Source organism: Silene latifolia, chromosome 11 (genome assembly GCF_048544455.1).
Source record: "Silene latifolia isolate original U9 population chromosome 11, ASM4854445v1, whole genome shotgun sequence".
Lineage (NCBI taxonomy): Eukaryota > Viridiplantae > Streptophyta > Magnoliopsida > Caryophyllales > Caryophyllaceae > Silene > Silene latifolia.
The window spans coordinates 105,287,943-105,299,200 of NC_133536.1; the positions used below are offsets into that span (position 1 = coordinate 105,287,943).

Here is an 11,258-nt window from a genome sequence, read left to right on the forward strand (position 1 = left end):
ACCTCCTGCAAAGACAAACGACTCTCATTAATCGGTGATCTTTCATCGAAATTCCCAAAGTCAATCAAAGAGAAATAAAAGGATACTCACCACCACTCGCGACGCCAACCTCCCGTAAAGGAATGCCGAGTAGTCCTCACAGTGCGAAGGAGGTCGTCACCATCGGCACCGGCCAAGTCCGCCTCCCTCTCGGCCTCGGAAGGCTCCTCGAACATCGTCCTAGGAGGATCAACGGGAACCGTCAACGCGCCCCGAGAGCACTGACGAGCCAAACGCTCGCCTAAGTACCACACCGGACCCATCGACGTCCACAACAAACGGTGACTCGGGCTCCTAGGTCGAAGGACCTCGAACAAAAGGAGGTGCCTCGGCATACTCCGCCCAAGGTCCGGGCACCCACCGCAACAAGATAAAGACAGAGATCATTCTGTGATCGATGAAGGGAAAGAAGTATAAATGCATACAAACGGGATACTCACGCTCACCAAGGGCGTTCACATCCCGCAGGTATACATTGTGAGAAGAACGCTTGCTCTTCGTCAAGACATGACCCAATCCCTCACCACGGGATAGGCCCTCTCCAACGGCTCCGTCCTCTTGGGCGCGAGGCCCGGGAAGTAAGAGTACACCCACGCCTGTAAAACGGAATAGTCAATGACGATCTTTCGATCTTTGATAAAAGAAAGGAATTTATTTTGGTCCAAAGGAAGGTTCATACCTCCAACAATAGCCCAGGTCCGACAGCGCCAGGAGAAGTCCCCTTCTCCATCAACTCCGGACGAACCATGGCCCTCATGAAGCGGATAAGGACCGCAAAACCAGCAGTGACCCAATCCCAACGCCCTAGGGAGCTCGTGTCGCAAGAAATGGAAGAAGCTTCGTCGCCGACAGACCTCTCACCCTTGTCTCCGAGGTAAATCGAAGACAAGAACCACCAAAGCCACAAAGAGCCCTCCTTTTCGGTGTACAAGGAGGAGGAGCCGTCTCCCTCCCATCGATCACCACCGATGCCGGGGTCTTCCCCGCGAAGTAATCTCGAACATAGGTACTGGGTACCAAACCCGCAAGACCGCAAACAGCCTTCGGCGACAGGTTCCAGCCGATCAACCTCCTCGCCTCGGCCGAATCCGCTCTCATGCCAGTCTCCGGCCACACCATCTCCTCAGCCCCGCACGGCAGACCAGAAATCATGCCGTAATCCTCCAAGGTGACTCCCACCTCACCAAAAGGCAGGTGAAACGTGGAAGTCGTATCCCAAAATCGATCCAAGAAAGCGCGGACCAGGCTAAGGTTGGCCCGCAACTTCCTCTTCACGATATCCCTCCGGACACGAACCGGAGGACCGAACGCTCCACGCTCGATCATGGCCCTCTCCTCCTCCGACAGCCGCTCGTAGTGCTCCATCGCCGTCGTGTACCCCGAGAACGACCGGATATTCCCGGCCTCCTATTATGATTCGAAATAAAGCTATCTTTAGTTCTGAAGTAAATTTGAAGGAAATTTGAGCAAAAAAAACAGAAAGAGGATAAGTAATGAGTTAGGGAATTCCTATTTACCAAGCTCTTCACCGTCCTGTAGGACAAGTGACCCTCTGCAGCCCATACAAGGTGTCTACTCTCCCAAGTCTCAGCCCACGTGGGAGCTCCTCTCGGCTGACGACCCCCCCGTCCAAGGTGGGCCCGTCGCGGAATCTCCTCCTCCTCAGCAGCCTCCTCCTCGGGAACCTCGTCTGCGGTAGCCATCACCGCGTCGGTGAAAGCCTGCTCCAAAGCCTCCTCAATAGTAACAGCGTCTATGTCCATGGGGGTCCTCCCCGAAGTAGAAGCATCATCACCTGCAGCATTAAAGTGAATTCAGGCCGCGTCACGTGACGACAAGCCTTTGTTAAGAATTTTTTCGAGCCTCCAAGGCCCGGGAATTCCCCATTTCTGGCCATCCTTGGCCATGTTCTCACCAATTCAATCACTCATGTGACAAATTGGGTCAAGTCAAGTCAAAGTCAAAGCCTAGTTCCGAATTCGAGTCGAAAATTCGGCAGCATTTCGCTATAATGGCGGTTATGCCCTAGAAAGGTGCCCTGCAAAAGTTGTCACCAACCAAAATTCCGAGATGACAGGAAGATTACCCATCACCCAAGGGTCCCAAATATCAAGTTTCATCACAAATAGGCAATCCTAAGGCCGTTTTCGAAGCTATTTTCGATCTAGCTGTGAAACCGTCTCAAAATTCGCTCAAGGGCTCAAAACTCGATGAAAATTCAAAGTGAATACATGGTTATGTTCCTAACATTGCCTACTATCCATTTCTAGCATCAATTTGGCAAAGCAAATCCATTTGGGGGAAAAGCCCCAAATTTTCGAGTAAATGGGTCGAAAACCCTAATGTTTGCAGCTCAAAATTCGACAAATACGGATGATTAATGGAAGATTAAAACACATACCTCGATTAGTCATATTTCAAGCAAGCTTTTGAATCCAACCTTGACGGAAATGGTGAAGGTTTGAGAGAGAAATTGAAGGATCCGTGTTTCGAAATAATGAATTAAAACCCTTCTGATTTCGCGTTTTTACGCAGAATTGTCAAAATGGGGAAAGGACGCAGCAGGCGCTGCGCCTCTTCCAAGAGACGCAGCTCTTGCTGCGCCTCTTCCTTTTGTTCCCTCCTTACGAATTTTCGAAAATTCGTTGTGAGTTCGTTATTTGTGGGCCCATCTTTGGTGCGCCTCTTCCTCGATGACATTTGTATCATTTTGGTCCGTTTCGACGATTTTCTTCGTTCCGGCCCACATTTTATCCAGCGCGACAATATTTTGCAGTATCGTCCAAATTCATTTTATCCCTCGCAGCAGTATTTTGCAGTATTGCTCATTTTGTTTTTTGTGATGTGGTATTTTGCAAGATCGCTCACTTGAAGTTTCTCCCATGACGATCAAGATGCCCCTAATCGTCAAAATAATCACCCAACGAGAGTTTGCTTGAGGACAGAGACAAGCAGATTCCCGCCAAAATCATCAGTGTATTCCCCAACAAGAGTTTGTTTGAGACCAACGCAAGCAAATTCAGCCTCTAAATTTCGCCAAAGTTCGCTTGAGACCGACGCAAGCAGACTTCCCCAGCAGTTTCTACCGACGTCCCTTTGTTATTTTTTGTTATATATCTCTTGTTCCCCGCAGAGTTCGACCAAAGTTCCCTGTGACCTCCTAATGCCTTCAGACACCGAGTTATCTTCAGACCAATGATTTTTTTTCTTTCGAAGCGTCTTCAGTCCCGCTTCACCCAGGGGTGTCTCAGGTATGATCTCTTCTTATGGTGGTCGAGCTTCCTTACGTAGTCTAATGGACTTTAAACGACCCTCCCCGATAGTCGACGGACTCTAAAATGTTCCCGACGACAGGTCCTTGGTTCAGACCCCTTGAGCGGCCTCGCGTCGCCATAGTCGTCAGGTTGTAATCTTCGATTGACTGATGGCTATACTTTGACTTTCGCCTTGTCCAAGCCTCAGTCAAAGTGGGGGCTCTGTAGACACCTCGTTTCTGCACCCCTCGCAAACCACCCGGTGATGATTGGGCCGCATGTTTGATTCGCGGAACGATTAGTGACAGTTCGTAAGATTATCGTCAAGTGATTGCTCAAAAATTAATGTCAACCTCTTAGTTGTCATCTACGTGCCGATACGGTCGTTTTGGCAGTAATTAGAGTACATTCGGAGTCCGGGTCAAAAACCGTCTCCATTTTTCGATAACCTGTTAAATCCCGAGTCGAATGTTTGGAATGTTAGGATATTTCTATTCCATATTTCTCAAATTTTATCTTTTGGCAAATAATATCCCGTAATATTCAAAAGATAATCGAATTAAATCCGTCCTACCATAACTTAAACACGGAAATCTTTCTTAAACAGAGGAAACCTCACGGGAATAGACGCAAGCAGTCTTTGCGCCTCTTCCAAGAGACGCAGAGCCGCTGCGCCTCTTCCCAGGCCCTTCTTTGCATGATTTACGTATCTTTTTTATATCTTTCCGAGATTCACTTCCAAAGAGTCTCCGAAACCCTATTCCTCCGTGTGATTAGTATAAATAGGAGCTTTCGTTCCTCATATTTCTCACGCGAGTGTCCGCCCTTCTCTTCTCCCTTTGCATTCTAGACTTCGTTCTTACTAATTGGCGCCTACGTGCTTGAACCTTCGACCACGTAAGCTCGGATCCTTCCGGTACCAGACCTCTCCGTTGCATGACCGACCAATTTGACCACTACACTTAATCAATCTAATTAATCAACTTGTTAAATCATTTTCCTCTCACGAGGGCACTCTTTCCTTGCATTCGCGTCGAGCATCACTAATCGATTTTCTTAGTTCTTCTCGTTCCATCAACATGTAAGTCTGAGGGTGTATAATTCCTTTTATTTATTGTATTTTACTTTATCGTATCACCATTGTAAGATTTATGTCGAATACACCATTAAAACCGATTTCTAAAACCGTGCTTTAAAACTCCCTTTTTACGGATTTCCAAAGAGATGACGAAGAGAAAGGACGCAAAGAATCGCCGCGCCTCTTGAAGGAGCGCAGCACCTGCGCCTCTTCGTGAGGCCGCCGCATTCTCGCTTCCTTTCTTCTTCCTTCGTCTTTCGTTATTTCAATTATTTTTGTTTGTTTCGTTTGTTTGTTATTAATCCATCATATTAGCATATAATTCATATGTATATCGTATATAATTCATTCACATGTTTAATTGTTCCGACTTAAATCCTAAATAATCAATATTTACGGGTTTTTCGTCATTAATATTCAAACCCGGATTTTAGAGATTCAATTTGTTCATGTTGAGTTTCTGAGATTCGTCATTGATATATTTGCATCCATGTTCGTCATCATTCGTCATGTTTAGTCTAATTAATTGTTTAGTTTGTTTTATTCATGTTAGTTTAATTAATCCCATTCATTAACATCGACCCTTCACATGATTAATCCGCTTAATCCGTCTAAATTCCATGTTTTACTGTTTTATTGACCCATTCATATGTAAATAATTCATTAAATCACTTTCATCCGACTAATTATTTTAATCCATCATTAAATTTAGCAATCAACATTAACGGTTTGTAGTTCCGGCTTCACAGCCAGAACTCACCCTTGGAACAGACGCGGCAACTGCTGCGCCTCTTCCAAAGGGCGCGATCTTTCGCGCTGTTCAGGTTGAGTTCGTCTCTCGAACTCCTTTTTCGCCTAGACGTAGTTTAATTAGCTTGCGTATTAACCGACTAATACTCGTATTCACGCTAATTCCTGTTCGTAATTTATTTCTTTTATTCTTTTATTTCTTTTTATCCAATAATCCGTTTTAAAGGTATTTTCGACATAAATCGCCTAATCCGTTGTAATTAATGTAATTTCCTTTAATGTAATTTTCTTTTATTGTATTCATCCTATTGTTTGTGTGCTTTCACATGTAAATGAACATTAATCCCAATTTCGACCCAATTGTATGCTAACTAATTGTCAACCGACTTAGCTAATTCTCACATGTTAGGATTAATCAATGGATGTTGCATTGCATGCATATAGCCGACAATATATCAAGTACGAATAACTCCCCTAATCATTAGTAGAGGCCGCTATCGAGGCGGGCGGGATTAGGTGTTCGATCAAAAGAGCTTCCTAATACGTACCCTCACCCCTTACTCCAGATCTCCGTGAGCACCCGTGTTCATTGGCATCCACGAGAGTCATTCTAGACATAGAATGCTAAGGGTAACGATTGCTTAGTGTTCATGTCACTACTTTGTGTCTTGACATGACATGAGGTATTCGAACGGTTCCAATTTCCCATAAAAATTGGTGGCGACTCCTTACAAAATGCAAACGCTTGTTGTTTCCGAGCTCCCCTCGTCCCAAGCGCCCCCGTGGGCAGCCCGCTGTCCACAGTAAGTATATAGATCTACTTTTCCTTCACATTCGATGTTGTAAGAGAGATAGTTGATAACCGGAATTTAATGGAACTAGAGTAGTTTTGTTAGCCGAATATCGTCTCCCGAGAGACTGTGAAAACAGTGGGAGTGTTTGACTGGCTTTAGAACCAGAGTCTAAAAACTTGTTTAGACATGTACTTAGAAAGGCTATATGTGATAAAAAGATTGCATAGAACAAAGGAAAATAGCAATGGAAATTAGAGTGATACAACTGTTGCTAATCCTCTAACCAAAGCCGTTGGCATAAGGTAGACATGATGGTTATGTCATGTCAATGTGATTAAAGAGTATACCTTAATTGCTAAAGATCGTTATGTAAATATTGGATAGAGTATTGATATTTACATAGGTGATGATCGCATTCATTGTTTGAGTCTCTTAAGAACTCAATTATTCAGGTTGACTGAAAACATGAATACCTTGTTTATCTGAATCAGTTGTGGAGACAATGTTGAACAATATTCAAGTGAATAAGATGAACATTGTATTTTGTCCCTAGTCACTTAATGAGGTGACGTCTCGGAGTGACTAGATTGTAAGTCGATTGATGGTTGTTCAACACCATAAGGTCATAAGTGATGACTAGTCGATTACATAGGCAGAGTGTGTGACACTTTACCGGACAGTGACCATTTAGAGAGTCCCTAAGTTCTATTATAGACGCCTAGTCGTGGCGGGGATCTCTAAGATGTTCTAATGAGTCGATTCTTTTGACTGGAGACTATTATCTGAGCAAGTGCAGTTTCCGAGTGACTTTGGTTTTTGTCCTAGGTCGTGCCGTGAAAGGAGGCCAAAAGGGCATTTACTAGGTCATGGTGATCTGTATTGTGCAATAGGATAGATAGGGCATACAGGAATTGTCCACCCACGTTGGGTAATTATATCTCAAGGCCACTCGGGGAGTTAATGACTACAAATGCGTGGCCACGCTCGGAAGTAATCTGTGAGAGATTTTTCCGGTCATGTAGTCACACTCCCGATCGAGAAAACCACTCGCGATATGTTCATGTGCAAGTGCGACCTGAAAGACAACTTGAATTGAGTGGGAGATTAAAACGGACAAGAGAATTGGTAGCGCACACCTTGTGTCGGGCAAGTGGGAGATTGTTGGAGTTAGTGTCCTCCACAATAGTGCGTTTACATAATAAATCTCATTAAAAGAATATCATCAGATATTTAATTATTTGATCCTCGTCAGTTGATTAACGTAAATCGATAACGGTTGGCTGACTAGAGTTTGACGTTATTGTCGGGAGACGACGGTGATCAACTGACCCCTTTCGGTCACACCTAAAGGAACGAACCCCAATAGACAACTAATTAATTGTATGAGATACAATTTAATTAGTCCCTTGATTTATAGACTATGTGAAGAGGTAATATTAATGATTTACGTTATATGAAATACGAGACGAATATATATTTAATTATATTTTAAATAAACCGAATTAGCGCCCAAACAATTTATAAATATGACTAGCCCAAATTACCATATATAGCTAGCCCATTTACTAAAATCAAATGAGCCCAACAACTCGATATGTGAGAGAACGATATTAATGAATTACGTTACATAAAAACACGAGACGGAAATTAAGTAATTTCAAAAGACCAACATTATTGCGCCAAGAGCAAACTAATACCACGACTCAAGAGGCCGTTGAACAGCCCATATCCGTTTCCCTACAACCAGCCCTTGCCCCACCCGACTGACCACCTAACACAGCCACCACAATCGTGTGATATCACCACCAATCCTGCCCATAATCAGAGCCATGAGGCCACCTGAAACAGGCCACCAGGACGGTCCCAACCAGGCCGCACCTGTTCAGGCCACAACCCGTCACCAAGACAAGAGCAAAACAACCACTGACGAGGCACCAAACCGAGTCACTAAATACGAGTTCTTAAACTTTCCCAAGACGGAGCCAAAGCACAACTACTACAAGAATTGAAATCTCAAAAACAACTCACTTCACTCGTCCCAGAACAGAGATCAAACACGCACCCAAACCGTCTCATATCTTCACTCAACAGTCACCATTACTCTATCTAATTGACCCCTATTACGACGGTCTCCAAAACAGAGGACAACCATCCCAAAGTCGCCTTTACCAACAACAATATGAGACGGAACTTTACATATGAAGGAGAAAAGACGCAAGAACCAAACTTTACCGAATAAAAGCACAGAAAACAACCCATAAGACGAAAGTTCAACATTTTGTCGAGTAACCTATCATCGTTACCTTTAACTCTCGAATTCTCGAGTGAAAACGTCCCAAGCCCGAGCTTTACTTCCGTCTTCAACTAGAAATGAGGAAAAACGAGTAACATTGGTCACAAAACCGAGTTTGTCACAAATTGCCCATTTCGAAAATTCAACAAAGTTAAGACTTTCTTACCTAGAAATGAGGAGGAAGAAGAGAGGAAGAGAATGGCATGAAAATTATGCATTTTGGTTGAGAGACGGAGGAGAAATCTGGGATTGGAGGGAACGAAAATGGGTGTTTGTTGTTGATGTTCATTGTTGCTGCTGCTGCTGTTTACTCGAAAAGGAGAAGAAGAAATGAGGAAAAGCAAGGGTGTGCAGGGTGGGGGTCACACGGGTAGTACTACTACTAACCATACTATATAATAATAATAATAATAATAATAATAATAATAATAATAATAATAATAATAATAATAATAATAATAATAATAATAATAATAATAATAATAATAATAATAATAATAATAATAATAATAATAATAATAATAATAATAATAATAATAATAATAATAATAATAATAATAATAATAATAATAATAATAATAATAATAATAATAATAATAATAATAATAATAATAATAATAATAATAATAATAATAATAATAATAATAATAATAATAATAATAATAATAATAATAATAATAATATAATAATAATAATAATAATAATAATAATAATAATAATAATAATAATAATAATAATAATAATAATAATAATAATAATAATAATAATAATAATAATAATAATAATAATAATAATAATAATAATAATAATAATAATAATAATAATAATAATAATAATAATAATAATAATAATAATAATAATAATAATAATAATAATAATAATAATAATAATAATAATAATAATAATAATAATAATAATAATAATAATAATAATAATAATAATAATAATAATAATAATAATAATAATAATAATAATAATAATAATAATAATAATAATAATAATAATATATAAATGTGGGGTGTGAGTGAGTAGGTGTATGCGTGTTGTTGAATTTTGATTGGTCGAGATTAAGGATAGTCTTACATATGAAAATGTGACAGTCTATTGCTAGACGGAAGTTAAGACGGAAACTATTACAGTCATTATTATTATCCGACCAGAAATACGTATACATATATTATTATATAAATCATGCCTTAAAGATATAATTTAATCGTACGTATTTTTATATAAACGAGCTTTTATATATATTACTTTTATAAAAATCGTGTTTGACATAAAATTAATTAAATTGAATAATTCAAAAATATATAATAAAATGATTAAACGGTTTAATAAATTTTAAATGTCAAAATGGGAAATTCGCGGGTGTTACAGGATTGGTATTGGGCATGGGTTGCTTGGTGAGTAAGTCAAGTTTGGCATTGGTTTCGGCGTTCGAAGTAGTGGAATTTTCCTTCGGATACCGGCCATTCCTTCTAAGCACGTTGCCCCTTGTACCGTAGTTGGCTTCCGAATCTACCATCTTTTTAATGAGAGTTGTACCCTCATCATCACCCAAATGGTCGAACCCCCCTCCTGCGGAGGCATTCACCATGTCTTTGGTCCTAGGTAGCAAAGTTTAAAAGAAGGTTTGAGTAATGTACCAAGCCGGAATCCCATGGTGAGGACAACTAGCAATGAGATCTAGGTACTTATCCTATGCCTCACCTAGGGACTCCCCTTCTTCTTGTTGGAAAGTATGAATTTCATTCCGGAGCATGACAGTCTTAGATGTCGGGTAATACTTTGCTAGGAATGCCTTGGCTAAAGCATCTCATGTGGTAAATGTGTCCGGTGGATGAACATTCAACCAACGATCCGCTTTCCCCGTTAGAGAGAATGGGAATAACATTAACCTCAAAATCTCCTCGGACACTCCATTTCGCTTCATCATGCTCACCTTGCTCTTGAACCTCCTAATATGGGCATGAGCATCTTCATCGACATTCCCACTAAAACAATCCTTTTCTATCGAGCCCACTTGGGCGGGGTGCATTTCGAAATTATTTGGAGCCAAGGGACCAAAGTTAATTGGGTTACAAGCATCATTATGGTTGGGCCGTTTATGGTCGCGTAAAGACATTTGTGATGGTGGGTTTGGTATTTGAGAGCGTGGTGATTGAGGTGGAGTTGGAATTTGAAGGTTGTGAAATGGGTTTTCTATTGGAGTCTCAATTGTGTCGTTTGGTTGAAGTTGGGTTGTGGTTTCAATGATTGGTAGAGTGAGTAAGTTTGGTTGGTCTATGTTTGCTTGAGGAGGATTCCTAACTCTATCAAGAGTACTTGTCCTCAAGGTTCGAAAGAGCCTCTCGGGATCGGGGTTGAAGAGCAAAGCTTGATGATTCCTCCTAGGCATGCACTCGATAAACCGTTAGTCTCCTAGTGTTTTTTGCACACTAGGAGAAGGCAAAAATCACACACTCTACAATGAAGCACACAACTACTAATACAAACTAGCAAGTGATGTAAAACTAAAGCCAAGACTTTTAACAAACTAAGTATAGCTTAACGTCATCTCCGGCAACGGCGCCATTAGATGAGTATATGTTTTGATCGTTATTTCTACTATCAAAAATAATTTATAATAAACCCAAATTAAGTAGTGTAATTAGGGTGTCGATCTCAAGGATGACGAGGGCTTACACGAAAATTTGGTCAAGTCTAAGTTTAGTCAAGTAGAGATGGGGATTTGTTTAAGACTAACAACTAAATTCAAGCTAAAGCAAGTAGTTATCTAAATGTGTAAACGATTGATTTAAGAACTAGGGTAGTCGGGTTCCCTTAAGCAAGGTTGGTCAATCAAGGGGTGTCGAAAGGTTTCCGGGTAGATATTAGCGTAGAAAGCGAGTTAATTTCTTAACCTCATCTTAAGATGGACACAAGAATCATCATTTAGTATCCTATCTCATCATAAACATGCTATCAAGCAACCATACAAACTCTCATTCATAAAGAAGCTAAGCACAAATTGTAGAAAAGTATGAACTTTCATACACATATTTCAACAA

General features: G+C 40.8%; 1 non-coding gene across 1 annotated transcript; it reads left to right on the forward strand.

The window, feature by feature from the left end:
- Positions 1-9,863: 9,863 nt before the first annotated feature.
- LOC141615981 (small nucleolar RNA R71) lies at positions 9,864-9,970 on the forward strand. The gene has a single exon (XR_012530363.1). It is a non-coding gene; the product is annotated as a small nucleolar RNA R71 (small nucleolar RNA).
- The last annotated feature ends 1,288 nt before the right edge of the window (positions 9,971-11,258 follow it).